Raw genomic sequence first — 17592 nt, 5'->3', positions numbered from 1 at the left:
GCTCTAGTGTATATTGCATGCTCAAGTGCCCAGCTGTGCAAACATATATGTCCTTCTACTTCCCTCTTCAAACATATCGTAAGCTTTGCTGTTAATACCAACACAATTAGGATGTCGGACACACTTACTCAAAGAACCGCAAAGTCGCCTGTATGCAGCTGCGTCTCGACGGTTCGACATCTTGTTGGTAGAACCGCAGACCACGGGTCACTTGTGGACCGAACAATTGGTAGGCGTAGGGGACGCGCATCTTCTCAAAGTTGTTCGGATTGAGGTGGGCCTCCCGTATGCCATGCATCACGCGAAGTGTCACGATGCTCCCATCCATTGCGTAGACGTCTTTGACAGCGTCCAAGGAGACCTGAAACATAAATCATATGTAATTGAAACTAGTTCTAACAATTGATGGGGAAGTTCGAATTATGTTGTAAAACCCGGAAACTCTTCAACTAGAGGAAGTAATTTTATGGCTCTTCAAGGGCTCAAATATTTAACGAGGCAACGAATAAAAAATATCAGGTCATCGTTAATGCCACCAATCTAATCCTGCGTATGTGAAAATCTGCTAGGGGGTTCTGACATGAAGCCTCCTCTAATGTCACCCGGACAAAAATGGAACCGTTTCCGGGCGAGGTTTCCATAACAAGTGAATTCATGATATGTAAAGACGCGGTAAACGAAGGAAGTTACCGTGTGAGCACGGGCGGATCTAGCCACTTATTTGAGATGGGAGGTCACATTAAGTAACACAGGAGGGGGGGGGGGGGGCGTGGTAATGAATTTTTCTTTTTACTAGCAGAAAAACCTCTTCGTTGTGCCAACACTGTTACTATGTGCTCACAGGGGTTCCACTCATTTGTCCTAATTGGTGATAGGAGGTGGACTGCGAGCATTGAATTGAGGGGGAGGAGCGCTGACAGAAATTTAGGGAAGGAAGGCGATCGCCCCTGTTCCCCCCCCCCCCTTCCCCTGGATCCGCCACTAAGGCCGATGCACAAGCTTGGAAGGAGACGGTTACTGCCATGAAATCATGAAACGAAACATCGCCGCACGCTTCATACGGTACGTAAAAGGTCGACTACCGAGTCCAATGCTCAATGCCGGTAGGTGGCGTGCGGCTTCGTCAAACGAAAGCTAACGTCGTAAGAAGTATAGACTTTTCCACTGAAGGCTGCCGGAGCGCCGCCATAGTCCTCTTTGTGGGCTGTTGTTACCATGAGTGACACTCCCCCCCCCCCTCCAAGAAAAAAAAGGAAAAAAAAAATGTCTGCTGAACTTGAGATGTCGGATTTAGGGCTCCCATGCAACAGCCCAGAAGGGACGGGGTCCTCGATCCTCTCCATTCAAAAAACAATAAAAGAAAAGAAAAGGTTTGTAGACGTTTTAGTGCGACAACGTTAGAACTGTATCTACAAAATAAAAAAAGAATCCTGTGTTCGAGTGGGTTTGGCGGACAAATTCGTACAGTTTACGAATCTCGGATCATTCCCGACTCTTCCTCCTGCTGAGCAAAGGCCTTTCCTTAGCATATAGCAATAGTTTATTGTAAAGTGTCAAAATAATGTTATATATATATATATATATATATATATATATATATATATATATATATATATATATAACCATATATAACCACCGTGCACCATATATATGGTGCACGGTGTGTCCAAAGTAGTGAGAAAGAGCCTCGAGTCGTTGATAGTGCTATCGGTCCGATTTCTGTGTGTTGCTCATTGTTCTCGTTAGCGAGTGAGCAGAGAGTGTTCCGATAGACCGTTTTAGGCAGATATTTTGTGCACGTGGCAAGGTTTTATTTGCGAGACACCATGGATCTCGAGAAGTTAGTAGGTCTCGGTGAAAAGATGGGTGGCCTCGTGGCAATATATATATATATATATATATATATATATATATATATATATATATATATATATATATATATATATATATATATATATATATACGTGTGTGTGTGTGTGTGTGTGTGTATACTTGATTTGGCGATGTTCCAGAATTAGCGAACGAATTTGTCCGCCAAACCCACTCGAACACAGGATTCTTTTTTATTTTGTAGATACAGTTCTAACGTTGTCGCACTAAAACGTCTACAAACCTTTTCTTTTCTTTTATTGTTTTTTGAATGGAGAGGATCGAGGACCCCATCCCTTCTGGGCTGTTGCATGGGAGCCCTAAATCCGACATCTCAAGTTCAGCAGACATTTTTTTTTCTTTTTTTTCTTGGAGGGAGGGGAGGGGGAGTGTCACTCATGGTAACAACAGCCCACAAAGAGGACTATGGCGGCGCTCCGGCAGCCTTCCCAGTTTGTTTTCCTCAACTGTAGTGAGTGAGTGCTATCTTACATTGACATTTACCCAATGAACCAACTGGACGCGAAGCATACATTTCTCAACGAAGTGTATCTCCATAACATAAACGCAAAAATTATCGGAAAGCATTCGTTCAAGTTCTATAACAAACACACAACAATAAAACAACAGAAGAAAAAGGAATAAATGGGAGCTTGAAAACCTACCAGCCCATCTGGAGTGTTGAAGTCGTGGAGGAGCAAGTTGTTGCGAAGACACTTTATGAGATGCGGAAAGTCCGAAAGGAAGTGGACGTAGCGACTGCTGTCTTTGGGATGCCTCATTCTGCATTGAATGTTCTCAGACGTTGCTTCGATTCCAAGTACCTTCCACATCTTCCTGTTCCATGTCGCACCGTCGCAAGTGACAAAGTCCACGAAAAGACCGGCATCTTCTGCAAGCAATACAGCCTCCACTAGAATTTTCGCGAGGAGCTCTCCTTTAACGTTCCCGTGTGTTGCGAATACTGCTAATACTTGTGTCCACTTGCCGGTGAAAGGTGCAAACATAATCACCATGCCATGGTCGCATGGCTCACATTTATCTTTTTTTGATGTAAAATGGCCTAAATCAACCAAACCTTCAATAGTGGCGGCGGATGTGACTGACAAGTGTTCAGATAGTTTCATTTCATCAATTAGCAGCCCTCCGTGTCGCTTAAAGGCGTCCATAGATCTCGTCTTTTTTTTTAGAGCACTCAGGACCCTTGTGCAGAAACCGAACCCTGTCTTGTACGAGCTCAAATATTTCCTCAAGGTGTCTTCACTTGGTAGGACTAAGATCTTGTTGCTTCTCATGTATTTGTAAAGCTTTGGACTTTTCATCTTCATGAGCAGACACTCTAAGATCCAATTCTGAGTGAATTTTAATCCCCTGGTACTCGCTCGTTTGGAAGCGCGGAAAAAATGAAGTGCTGCTTCTCTTTGTTTTGGAGGCATGTCAGCAATACTTTCTTCAAAAGTGCCTTCCTTTATAGCTTTGTTCTGCTTCACCATTTCTCTCAGTTTTGATTTCAAGTTTGACACCCGTCCAAGCAGTCGGCGATTTTGCTGTCTCAAGGTTTTCGTTTGGCGACAAATGGCTCGCTTTGCAGAAGTGGCACCAGTAGCAGCAGTGGTACGCATCACCTTACATTTTTTCCTAATCAGGGACAGCCTTGCCTTGGCGCATGGACGGCATTTTACACCTGCACAGTTAAAAAAAAAGGTCTGATTACATGTTTACGCCCCACAGACAGACACACACAGACGCCTACCCACAAACAGTCGCATTAACGCACACAAACATATGCACGCACGCACCGTCAACCATCAAGCTTTCTCGATTTGAGAGGAGTAATGGGAAGAACATTAACTCACAGTAGTGTTAAACAGTGATAAATTTCACTCGAGTTCTTTTTCTTTTATTTTCGTGATAATAATTGCACACATGAAATGTAAACTTGTGCGATCTTTTTTTTTTATACCTCTGTAAGAGAAACACCCCTGCCCGTTAGCAATTAAAACATGCAAATGGAAATAAGATGTGCATATTAATGTCGTTTCCTTGCATATATTTTGACAACTCGTTCAAAATCACCATAAATTTTATCAAAACGTCCCTCTCCTATACGCTTTAATTTAAGCTCTGTCCGTATCGGTGAAGTACATAGACCTACTTACCTCCGTTAGGTACAACACCTTCACAGCTTCTGCTGTAAAACGCTCCTCCATGGCATCTGAGGTTCCGTCCAGAGGCAAATGTCTCAAGTGGGCCATCATTAGGTTCATTTTTCCTTATGGAGCCAGGGCATACAGAAGCTGCGTCGATTTTTTGCATATGTTCCTCTGCCTGTGCGAAAGATAGAGCCCGTTTTTCGTCGTAAGGACTGCCGTTTATATGTGTTCGGCAGAGAAGTCCGTCTTCTTCTTCTTTCAGGAATATAACTTTGTCATGGGATATTTCTGAAGGCGGTATTAGTGTGGAGGTGACATAGAAGACACCATCAACATGCGGGAACTGAAGGGCTGTCCATCTGGAGGTTGACGGCATCGTCAGTGTAAGAAGGGAACGTCTTCCTTCATTCGTGGTACCGCCTTGTGTCTCCGAATTGCAGTCCATCACGGGATGCGCTGCCGACTTCACACACTTTGCATGCCTCTCTGTCAAGCTCGCAGCGCTAGAGGACCTTTTTTTCTCTTCGCACTTGGTCATTGATGGCCCGGGGGCATCTTGTTTGGCATGCTGACGACTTGTCGAATTATTAGTCACCTGGTCACCCCCGTCGGAACGTTGTTGTCCACTCAGTATAACAGGCACTGCTCCGACTGCAAGCTTTGGCCGGTCACGGGGCAACCTGACCTCTCTACCGCCTATAATGTGCACGAAGTCTCGAAGCAGATGATGCGGCTCGAAATGTGCCTCGCAGACCACACTTGAACTTTTCATGTGCCCTCTTGGCAAGCGTAAGCTGTACTCCCATTTCTCCCTCAGGGTCGGAGATGTTGGAACGGCGAATAGCGAACACTTACTGCCTTCAGTAGATCCTATGTAGGTAACCCCGCAGCCGGGCACACAGCAGTTGCCCTGCCGCTTTGGTTTCATTTGCGAAAGGTGTAACAGGACGTGAGACTCTCACTTGTACAGAGGGGTCCACATCTGAAGGGGAACACGCGTGTCGTCTGCTCGGCTACACCGCCAGCCCGCTGCGGCAACTATGAGGTTTCGCGCACGAGCACTGCGGACAGCGCTTTTTTATCGTCTGCCACAAAAATATGAACACGTTCACCTGTCTGTTTCCGCACACCTCGTGATAGCTTTATTAATGTTACACGCCAATATCTTACGCATTTAGTGTGAGGAGGAACACTGAAAACTCGAGCAGACAGAACATCGCTGCTTTACCAGTATTCAAACCTTCGCGACTTCCCGCCGACTGAAAATCGTTTACTTTCAGTTTTTCTTTTTCTTTTTTTAAGCGAGCCAGTGGGCGGCGACCGCAGGCGAGTGAAAGCACACCGTCTCTCTTTTATTCGCTAAAATCTCGCAAGCTATGCTTTTAAGTTTTCGTTGAATCCCGTGCGGTGGCGCTGCAAATAAATGCGCTTGCTGTCAAGTTTTTTTCTCCTTTACTTCATATCTCGCGTAATGTTTTGTAGCAATATGTAGAAACTGAAGGCATATTTAAAAAAAAAGCCAAACAATACAGTTGTACACGTGAAATTAAAAAAAAAATCTATGGTCACAGCGGTGATTCGAACCTGGGTCTTTTTAGTGGGATGCGAGCATTCTACCCCTCGACCACTTCGGCGGAGCTGCGCACGGCTCTTAAAACGACGACAGGTCACAGACTACCGATCGCAGCGCCACTAGCGGATTTGACCCCGTTTGGGCCTCACTTTTTGGATCTCGGTCCGGGCACTCCCCTTGTTCTAGTACACTCTAGTGTCGACCAATCAGAGACGGCGGAACATGGCGTGCTAGTCCTAGCAAGATGTACAATGTAAGCGACCAAAGCGACTCAAACTTCACAAAAATCGCCTGCGAATGTAGTTCGTTTCACTAGCTTTACGAAGGTAAGTGTTTCATTCGTTTCGCTACCTGTGCCTGTGTAGACCGAGCACTCTCGATTGGTCGAAATTGCTCGGTATGTATGTTTAATTGAAGAGAAAGTCCGAGCCGATTATCATTTGGCAAAAGTGATCATGAATTGGGTAGCCGAAGATGGGCCTAAAATGGCGTTCTAAGAAAACTTGTGGTCATTGTTCTCGCGCATTTATGGAAATAATTGCGCTCTAGCTGCGTCTCGTATTCGCCGCTCGTGATCACTCGGGCCCCGGAGAAAGGTGAGGAGGGGCAAGCGGGACCGCTTGGACGAAATGTCAGTGTGAACTCCCGTGGAGTCTTCGTTGTCACTGTCGCGGTATCGAGCGAAAGCGGGAAAGGTCCGCGGATGCTAGTCGGCTCTGAACGATCTCAAGCTCGCTAATGATCCTCTCGTTAGGCTTAACACTAATCAAAGGTTGACCGCTGTGAATGCGATGCCGATTCTTGCCTTGACGTGGACGCGTGCAGAGGTTTATGCACAGCGAGGAAGCGAGAAATGCCGGACAGGGTTCGCGTCGTTGGCTGCTGGATCACGTCTGACATATTTGCTCGCTTTGGAGACGGTCCAGCCGGCGCATGGCCCATTCGTTCGACTGATTGAAATTGTGTCCCTGCATTACGGTGTAGAGCTGCTGTATAATCCCTCGTTTATTCTAGAGCTGCTGTGTAAACCCTCGTTGAGCAAGCAAAGCTAAGCCGCTTGAGTTGCGCCTTGATCGTTTCCATTTGTCTCTGTATACCAAATTAGAGCGAGTTTTCTACAGTCTAAAAGTTCAAGCAATCGCACTACGATATTAACTGCTATATTACCCAACGACTGTGCATATTTTCTTTGTGGCAGTGAAAACTTGGTCAGTTCTCAGCTGGAATTCATACGCTGGCGCATCCGTGATTGCAAGGAAACGAAATTGTTTTTGGAGTGCTTGGCCTCACTTAATACTTGTATATATGTGTATATATATAGCGCAATGTAAATCGCTGTTACCCTGATGTCTTGCCTATTCCTCAAATGCCATCATCGGGCCCCGATTGTTAGCCTACGTGCAGTCGTCTGCAGTCTTTCGTCACATCTTGTTCTCCTATGTAGCGCATTTTTTTGTTGCTATCGCGCACGGGTCGCTATGCTCCCGGTTATCTTTGTATATTTGACAGTCACTAATTTTCGGAGCCTTATACCTTGCTGGTTGAGCAGCCGGTAAGGGTGCCAGCGAGTTGTAATACACCGTCAACGCATATCTGTACGAACAGATCTATGAAAGTGCAAGGACTTCGTCAGTCTTTGCTAGTTCGACTGATAAAGCGTAATCGGATCGACTGATAATTTTGTCGCACTGTTCCTGCGAATGCTCGCTCGGCTCGCTTGTGACTGAAAGCTGCAAGGAGCGTTTTAGGCGTACTGCTGTTGCGAAAGTACTATTCGCTCTTCTTTTACTCGAGCATTTCATTTGCGTTGTAAATTCCGAGCTGTGTTTCTATAAGTACATTCAACCATGCAAGGAGATGGGAAATGGCTTTTTATTGTAGTGCGAGTTCTGTAGCATGTACTGGAATAAAGGAAGTGATATTGATATACAGAAGTGAGTTTAGGTAGGCGCATTTGTGCCTTGGAATACATAAGCTAGTATCTGAACAAACACACATACATGTGTGTGTATATATATGTATATTACCGCCACTTGGAGTATGCCTTGTATTTACGGTATTTTGCAGAAAGCAATGCTTTGAGATCAAACTCCTGCTTTTGTGACATTTTTTTGAAGGCTAAATTACCTGCGCACTCACAACTTTTGCAGGGAGGGAAGGAGCTTCAGCAGCTAGCCTTTTTGATCACTTTCGATCTCTTGCGGTTTGCAATTCAACATGTTGGGAATTTTGTAAGGCATTCCTTGTGTTTTGTTTCAACACCCCACACCACAGTGGCTTTATCCTGTAATATCCTGTACATTTCCCACACTGAAATCAGTCATTTCTGGCAGCAAATTTTGTCAGTTTATAGCGAGCTTTCGAGCCTCATGTTTAATTTAACACCATAGTTGGGTAAAACAAATGGAAGTTGCACATGTATGCTTGCTTCCATAAAGGTGGTTTATTATCGCAGGCTTCTGATGAGAGCCATGTTTGATGCATGTTATGGCTATCTTAGCTTACCTAAATTAATGTTTTTGCAGTAATGAAATTTTTGTGCCCCAAGAGTCATGCTATGAGGGGTTACCTTGTTTGCAAGTATTGGAAGGTAGTCTATGAAATTATTTTGATTGCCTGTGGCTTGATGCTTGTATATGATTTTATGTATTTCATGGTTTTGCTCACTCTGACTACTAACTGGCATGGTGCTTCAAAACCTCACTTTTTTTTTATGCACACTTGGACAGTAATACGAAAGATGAAAGTGAACTTCAATAGGATTTTCATGTGGGTTTGTTGGTCTTTCATGATGAACATGCATTGTTGCACATAAAATGGATACATGTGTCACTGTATTCCTTCTTTTGTCTCTGTTTTATGCACAACAATATACAGTAATATTGATTTGAATGTGCAAGTAACACACTGTATTCATGTATTTACACTCATTCCTTCAGCTTACCTTGCACCTTTGAATAGTCATTAAGTGGCACCTAGCTTCAAAATATTGTGAAATTTATTATTGAAGACAATTGGCTAATTATGAGTGAGTTTATTACCTTCAGAATGATGCCTTCTTCTGTTATGGCACTATATAGCACCTGTATATCCATAAGCATAACATTCAACTATACATTTTACTGCATAAAAACTGTTTATTGTTATGTTGCATTCTGAGCAGTCACAGAAAAACACCTGTATATCCATAAGCATAACATTCAACTATACATTTTACTGCATAAAAGCTGTTTATTGTTATGTTGCATTCTGAGCAGTCACAGAAAGGTAATATGCCGATGCAACTGCTATACAGTTGGAATCTGTGAACACTCCTCACTGTAATAAAACTATGATGATGGGTTTAAAGAGTAGTCTTGAGAGCTTCGGGTTGATGTTTGTTTTCAAAGTAATAATTTTACGAGCATTTCTTCAAAAGTGAGAGTGCATGCAAAAGTTATAAAAGACTAGCTACTAATTAGTAGGCAAGAAAAAGAAAAAAACGACAGGGAGCCTAGCATACATTATGTAGATCTGCCAATATTTATTGTGTTATATTCAAGAAAAACAAATCTGGGCTAGCTGGTGAGGATTTGTCTTAAAAGAAGGTTTGTTCCCTTCTCTGGCCATGCTTGCACGCCTTGCCTTCTTTTGTGTTGTATACCACACAAAATAGAGTCTGAACATACAAAAAAAAATTGGGAGTGAGGGAAGTCATGTCATATCAGTGCACATCTTGACCACTGCTTGCATCTGCATCATAATTGAGCTTGCATGGGAGGCATTGTGAACTTGCATGAGCTGTTGCAAGATATACTTACTGTTACTGCAAAGTACACTATTAGACATTTTGTTTACTTTGATTATATAGGATCTCTTGTGTCAATCTGTAGAAGTGGACATTCAGGAAGGCTGTTCAGGGTTAATTTTGGGACATTATATTACGTGCCTGGTATGGAATGTTCTGTGCAGTGTAGCATCTCTTAATACATACCAGGTAGATGTCCATAGATGTGTGCTCAGCTTACGGTAGAAGTTGAGTGCAAAAAACAGCTGAAACACATATTTTGATAATCTCTATAAGGAATACATGGGAAGGTTACTTACTTTAAATGAAAAGAAAAACATTATTGGTGGGAATGGAACAAAGTAACATGTAACATGCGCAACAAGTAAAAAAGTAAGAATCAGAGCAGAAGAAATCTTTATATTGCATTGTAAATTGAAACGGGAGAGTGGTGTGTCCGATGATGCAAGAGGCTTTCAGTAATACCAGATGCAAGGGCCTGGCTACATAGGATCTACCAGGATGTGCTACAGGCTTTTTTAAAAAGTGTCACTTCTTGCAGTTACCTTTAGCAAGCATAATTAATTGTTAGGGGCAATCACTGTGTGGCACATTTCCCCACGTTAGCTTGCCATTGCATACTACCTGTGTGCAAGGTTGTGATGGTTGATGGATGTACAGTACGGTCCACTGTTAAGGGGAACATGCGAACGCCTGGTCGCGGCGCCTGTGTGGCGCGAACTGGTGGTGAGATTTGTAAACGTGGCACACGCGCATAAAGGCGGCGCTTGTCTGATTTCATCTGCTACTTTCTACCCCTGCGCCTGCCGAGCGCTTTCGTTTTTCCATGGAGCGATTCATGCCGCCCCGTCAGGTACTCAGCAGATACACAAAAGGTTCAGCTTGCTTCTTACTGTGCTATCTCACCAGTTTTGAAACGATGCAATTCACACCCCAAGCAGTAGAATTTCAATTAAAGGCACTATACAATGAAAAGCCATGCGATTATAATTCAAAGAATGTTAATAATGGCTTCATAATAGTAAATGCTTGGGTTTAACATTGCAGAACAGCGGTACGATTATGAGTGACGCAGTGGAATGCTCCAGAGATTTTAGCCACCTGGGGTTGAAATCAAAGTACCAAAGAATATTCCCGCCTCTACTGATAATGTGGCTGCCAAAACCGGCATTTGATCCCGTGACCTGCAGGCGAGCAGTCGAGCACCATAACCCCTATACCATCGTGGTGAGCTAAGGAAACACCGGGGGGTGAAATATCTTCCAAATCTCTCAATACGGCGTGATATCTAATGATGTTCTGGCTCTGGCTTGCTATATCCCAGCAAATATTAGGGCTAATGTTCTAAATCATGTGAGTTTTTGATTAAAGAAACATCGAAAAAAGCTTCATATTTCGCATCGCTATAACATGCACTTTTATGAAAAGTACTGCCCTTCACTAATATGTGCATGCATTAAAAATGAAGTGCGTAAAACTATACATTACAGTAAACACGAAAGAGAAAAATTATTCGTCGTATTTTTGTGACAAAAGATGGAGCAGGCCAGATCTACGGCCTTTTAGTGTTAGAAGAATGAAAAGCTTCGTTCAGTATCGGGTGATGTCACCTCTAGGGTCGAGTACGGCCTCATCCTTGCAAGTGGAGACCTGTACAGACCTTCAGTGAAGAATGAATCGCGCTTAAGCTGCTTCCACGCTTCGTTTCCGAAAGCCCAGAGATCATCCACAGATTTGACGTGGATAGTTTGGCGAGAGAGGGTTGATTTCTTTCTGCCTCATGCAATTTCAATTACGTTGACGTCAGTTGGCTGGGGGGAAGGGGGCACATGAGCACCGTCACGGTGTTCAGTGGGCTGTTTGCCACAGCAGCGACAGCAGGCTGACTGTATCTTTTAGTGTCGAGACCGACTATCAAAAGCCTTTCATCTTTAGGTGCTCTGGCCATGCCACATATAAGAGCTGGCATCACCGAAAATTTGTTCAGCGAAGAATTCCGCCCGCAGCTGTGGAATTCTGTGAAAGCGATAACGAAGCCCTTCACTTGCGTAACCTAAAGTGTCAGTGCTCACAGAAATGTCAGTTGTAAGCTTTGCACAATGCTCTAACCAGCCGGCTGCCTTTTATAACAGACAAGGAAATTGGTGCTCTATGCAATGAGCATAGCCGGCTTCTTCTTCCAACCACTCAAACATATAGCACGGCGTTAGCGCGTGCCGAGCGCTAGGGTGGGGAAGTAGCAGACGACACAGGGCACGAGCCGCCCTTGCGATTCTGTGCGCATGCTCTACGTTTCCAAATCTCGCCAGCAGTTAGCGCTCTGCGGACTGCCGGCCGTGCGCTCGCGTGTTCCCCCTAACAGTGGACCATACTGTACCTTCGAAAAGGCACAGTCACAACAGTTTGGAGCAAGAAGGTAGCAAGAAGAATATGTATTCAGTGAATGCATACGTATTGAATAAAGCATTTTATTAGAAGCGTGGTTGTGCATTACTTATTCTTAACGGATACTTTGCTGCCATCTTGAAATTTGATCTGCAACCAAGCTGAGGTTTTCTTCAATTTTTGCACCCTAGTGTGGCAATAGAAACAGATGAAATTAAGTTCAGATGTGAAAAAGATGTAGAGAGTTATGACCAACAAAGCTGCTCAACTGAGGCAACATGGCATTCTAGCTCCTGCTTTTACACAGCGTTCCTGGATTGTCCTGATGGCAGAAAGTCGCACTTGCTTTTTTAACCCATTCTTCACCTATTGACAGTTTTTTTTTCCTGCCCTGCCTGTTAGTTTCTTCTGATTTCCAAAACGTTCTTTTGGCTTGAAGGGATCTAAGTATAAGCTGAGAAAATTTCAGCGTAACTGGTTGGGTAGTTTTTGAAAAAAAGGTATATCAAGTTGGGAATATTTTGAAACTGAATGAGAAAAACACGCTTTTATGTTAAAAACGTGTCGAACATTTTCAGAACACAAACCAATGACTACACTACAAAAGCTTCCCTTGTGGGAAAATTTGTTGTCAGAAGTTATCAAAATGACAGGAAATCAATATATTTAACCGATCTAGCTGTGTTTGCTATAACAGAGTAACACATGCACGAACAATCACTGAACATGTCATGTGAATAGTTTAAACCCTCGCATTAATCTGGAGGTGTAGTTTCTGGTATAATTCTAAATGGTTTCCAGAACTTCTGATGTGCTTGCCACTACGCGGTCTTGCTCCTTAGAATGTGTATGATTTTTGGTAGTGAAATCGGGTCATTTTGTTTTTGTTGATTATCATACTCATTAAACATCTTCCAAGTTTTTTGGGGGGGGGGGGGGGGGCTCTGTCGACCATGTAGGTAGCTTTGGGGAAGCTCAGACTGTGGATATGCAAAACCAGGAATTTGTGCAGAGTATGTTTGGGACTGTGCATATTCTGCCTGCTCCTGTGCGCAACTGCACCAGGGCCAGCTGTTCACTGTACCTGTGTCTGCTGGATCAGAAAGCCAACGGTCATACGCTTGGATAAGTTTTTTTGCATACCTGAAAAGGGTATGTACACTGCTCCAAGCAATTTGGCGGTGATGGTGCCTTATTATTGACGCTTATTTGTGCTCTGAAGAAAAGAAAAAGTTTGAGCGACAAGACTGAAGAGAACTGAGGATAATGGAAAATCCTGAGCCAGTGCTCTACCCGAGAAAGTACCCCCTTCCCCTATTCGGGAGTCTTGAAAAATGCATTAATGACTGAGCAAATGCATTTCCCTTCCTCTCGTGAATTTCACTGTTTGATTCGCTGTTTTTTATGTGCATGAGGGCACGTGAAAACAGTGAATGCATACGTATTGAATAAAGCATTTTATTAGAAGCATGGTGGTGCATTAATTATTCTCAACGGCTGTTTTGCTGCCATCTTGAATTTTGATCTGCAACCAAGCAAGGGCCCCCCCCCCAAATCTTGTCAGATATTTTTTCCACCGAAAAGGAATGGGGGGGGGGGGGGGGGGCTTTTCAAGATTTTATGGTATATCTATACAGTGAAAGCTGTTATGAGATCACAATAGCCATTTTTGATGCAGTAGCTGTCCGGCGCCGCTAGTGTCCGTAACCAATATTGCACAAAATAATAAGACCCCCCCCCCCAAAACAAAATGAAAGAAAAAAAGTTTTTTGAGAATGGAATTGGATTTTAACCTGCGTCTTCTGCATGGCAGTCGAGTATTCTATCATGAAACCATGCCTGTGCTTGAAACTCCAATGAAAAATGGCCCTATACAGGCGCGTTGGGGAAGGAATTGCGTTAACATGTGTAGTGAAGCGTCGTAGACAAGTAAAATAACAACCAAGCGTCGCACAATTTGAAATGCATCACGAGTGGGTCGTTAAATCTGTTCAACCCATCATAATAAGCTCAGCCATAATTTTTTCACAGTCAGTTGCAGCATGAACAAAGTGCACCAATGCCTTACAGGTGTGTGATAGGTGCCATGCTTTTCCGTCGAATGAGGAATAAGGGCTTAGTGGGTGCTTCCCTGCTTTACATAAGCTACGATAATATTTTGCCTTGTAGGGTACCTTGTGAATGTACTATACTCTGGGACAATTGCTGTGGCAGTGAAGGGAAAGCTATAGGGGTAGAGCTACAGCACATGTAGTCAGTCCTCTGCGAAGAAGTTCGACTCGACTCTCTTTTCGTATGCCAGTTGTGTTCAAATAATACTGCTGCATATAATTTGCTACGACAGCTTACACTGCTATTTGTGAGTGAAATTCGACACAAGCTCCCTTGGCGAGTCGTCGGAATAGCTGGAAGGCAACGAGCACTCACTTAAAGATGAAGACGCCATTTTGATTGTGAGGTGCACCTAAAACACATGACGTTTTCAGACGTGCAGACACACAAAATGACACTTCATGAAGCGAAACAAATATTTCCTTAGGACGTGCAGCATCTCTTTATAAACAGCATCCCATAGAAAATAGAAACGCTGTTTTTTATTATCTTCACATGGAATACACAGACGCATTTGTCGGACTATATTCTTCAGCGGTGGCCCACGCCCACTTTGGTTCCATAGCCTTCCTTTCATTGCCACAGAAAGTTGACCCTGAGTATAGTATTCGACTTATCTAGTGTAGCGGGGTGGCACAATGCAAATAATGTAACTAGTGGGTTGTTTAAAGCTTCCCATCTATTATGAAGTGCTGAGCCATAATTCATCATCAGCCACTTTATCAGCAAAGTGCACATAATGTCTTACAGTTGTGTAGTGGTACCTCGCTTCTCTGCAGAGAGAGAATAAGGAGAAACGCGGAAAAATTAACCAGGGCTGTGGATGGAGTAATGAATAATGGTGTAGTAGGTGCTTCCCTGCTTCACAAAAACTATGGTTATTTATGGCGATGTAGGTGCCATTCAAGTGAACTTATAATAGGTGCCCTAAGAGATTTTACAAAAGGCTCTAGAAAGGCCGCTCTTCCAGCTTTAGCTGGGACTACGCTGCTCGTTCCGCTTGGGCCTGGGATTATTTTTAAGCATCGTGGCTATTGGATGTTAAAAGGTTTCTTCATGATTTTGCCATTGGTAGGCTATGTTAAGACTTCTGAATGTGTGGGCCAAATATTATTACTCTGTATGCAGAATGTAACTTACCATTTTATGTTGAAGAAGGCAAAAATATTTTTTTTACTTTGCAATGTAGTCACCTACTATGCAGTAAATGGGTGATCTTTAAGGAAACAGTCAAATCAGGTCATTTTAAATCACTTGGAAAGGTGCTGCTGAGCTCTTCAAAGAAACTGTCCTATATTTTTACTTATCTTCTCTCTACTATCAGAATTTCATTGAGAAAGCAACCAACTGTAAGCGTGCACGCAATAGGAAGACTGATGTGACTGACTCTTGGTTCTTTGTTTGGCCGTGCCCAATTTGGCCTGCAGGTCAAGCCGGGAACAAGCCTTCAGATGATTTTCCGATAGTTGTCGAAGTCAAAAAAGTACACCACCTGCAACTAATAGGGCCTATTCTGTTATGAAGGGAGGTTCAACCAGTTGATATAAGTGGCTACCAAAAACTGAGGCAAAAAGTACAGTGGGGCAGGTGATAGCTCGAGAAACATTCTCATGTTTAGCACAAGTGCAGTGCAACTCGTGAGATTCCCTCCTTTCATTCCCTCCGTGCGATTCGCTTCATTTTAGAGCAAGTGCAGAAGTCCAGGTTGGGCGTGGTTCAGGCTTCTGTTCTTTTCCATCATGAGGATAGTGTCTGTCTTTGGTGGGCTTTTGGCGCAAAGGACAAAACATTTTCTCAGGGGACAAAACATTTTCACATGATAGCTTTTATACAGCCAGTGTTGGTTTGTTTCCCAGGAGGTTATATGTTGTACTTATGTGGAAGGTGTTTTTGTGGGAACAGCACATTTGCACATTTGCATAATTTTGACCCTTGCTTCGACTTGCTTGCTTGCCTGCTGCGCAGCTATGTTGGTCCTTGCAATAAGTACAAGCGTAGGAAATGATTGAGTGGGCCTGAGTGACTGCCGAAGTTTAATGTGTTGTTTCTTTTTTACCACCTTTCAAGTCATGATGTTACTGAATAGTAACCTTCTCAAAAGTAACACTTAAACTGACAGTCCTGACAACTGACAACTTGGTTTGCTCTGATGCTTACCAGCGATACTTGTGATGTTTAGAGATCTACGATATTCATTTTTTGGAAAAATTTAATAGTAACTATGGGCGATATTAGTTGTATAACGGATGTTTCATTTTATAACTGCTGCTGTTAGGCCCGCTTCACTGACAGTGCTGCCATTTTGGTACATCAAGTTTGGCATGAAAAAGTCGGGGATTGAGGTGGTGCCATTTTTTCTAAAAAAAAAACAAACAAAAAGCCAAAATCATGTGAATTATATACGGAAAGGCTACTTGTTGGCTGCAGTGAGAGCAGGTCCTGGGCACACTGTTGAGATACATTTTTGGAATGTATACACTGCACATTGGCGGTACAGAAGGCACCAATCTTTTATAATCTCTTTGTTTTCATGCTGCCTTATAGTCTAATTAAAAAATATCAACTACAGGTCTTTATCTCCACGAAATTATAGTTTTGCTGGCTTACTGTGAGATGGCATGCGAAAAAATAGAAAGTGCATCAGTGGAGCGAGAAAATTTGATGTCAAGGTGCCTTTAATGTGCCTCCTTGTAGGCGGCCTTGAGAGGGCTCATAGCATATTGCAGCATGTAACTGCATATTTGTGAATATTAGGTGCTTATACAGAATTGCAGTAAGATTGTCCCTTCTCATATTTTCTCTTCAGGATATTTAGCACTTTTATTTACTTACTTTTATTTACTTACTCAACGCTAAGGCATTACAGTGAAATGTGAGATGGTATTATGTGGTTGGGGAACATGAAAAAAAAAAAAGTACGGGCTAGGTGATTTGAGACTACTGGTTTTGCTGTAATATAGAAAAAAACATGAATCTAGGGTATTTTAGCGCAGGTATTTTGTGAAGGGTGTAAGTTAAAGTTTCTGGTTATGCTCAATAAAGCATCTTTTTTTATTGAACTCTAAAAGTAGCCTATTTGCTAATATTTTGATAGTGCATTTATTGAAGCATTTTAAAGGATAAACTAGTGCATTTATTCAAGCTATATAAAGGATAAGGGTGAAAGGTAAAGATCATGATACTGACCTGCAGCCACTGTATATATGTACACCTATTCTCTCTGTCAGAGATGCATAATATTACACTTTGTATCTTAATAATAAATTGACGCTAAAGTGAAGAAAATGCCTTGGTTTAGATTCGGAAACTGTACTCTGAGAACTTTATAATGTCACAAGTTTCACCATCTCTAGTTCAGGAGAAAATGAAGCTTGAAGTTTCATTTTTACATTTTGCGTTCCGCATGTGATGTCACTGATTTCAATTTTTTTTTTGTATTTTTCCCGACACTTAAACTGACTTGGTGGAATTTTCTGCAACTTTGTATGTCAGGTCTATGGCACCCACAGATGACAATTCACTTCATTTTTACCGATTAGGAACTACGTAGGACCCACTAGCTGCCGTCAAAATCATCTATGTCACGGTGTTTAGTGCAGCAATCTCAAGATGGCGTCTCCAACCGAATTTTTTTTGCGTGCATTTGCTCTCTTACCAATCGTTGTCGAGCAGTAAGAATGGAATTTTCGGCATTGTGGAATTTACTTTACTAA

At 42.8% G+C, this 17592-nt stretch overlaps 1 protein-coding gene across 6 annotated transcripts in view; it reads left to right on the top strand.

The window, feature by feature from the left end:
• The first annotated feature begins 5792 nt into the window (after positions 1–5792).
• The window catches only part of kis (chromodomain helicase DNA binding protein kismet), a 228849-nt gene continuing 217049 nt past the window's right edge, over positions 5793–17592 (top strand). For all 6 annotated transcript variants that reach the window (XM_075885419.1, XM_075885418.1, XM_037427719.2 and 3 more), the window contains exon 1: positions 5793–5921. The gene's annotated coding sequence lies outside the window, so the exon portion shown is untranslated. The remainder of the gene's footprint in view (positions 5922–17592) is intronic.

The sequence above is a fragment of the Rhipicephalus microplus genome, unplaced genomic scaffold (genome assembly GCF_043290135.1).
Source record: "Rhipicephalus microplus isolate Deutch F79 unplaced genomic scaffold, USDA_Rmic scaffold_140, whole genome shotgun sequence".
Taxonomy (NCBI): domain Eukaryota; kingdom Metazoa; phylum Arthropoda; class Arachnida; order Ixodida; family Ixodidae; genus Rhipicephalus; species Rhipicephalus microplus.
Note: the sequence above shows the minus strand (reverse complement) of the source record. Positions and strands in the feature narration are given on the sequence as shown.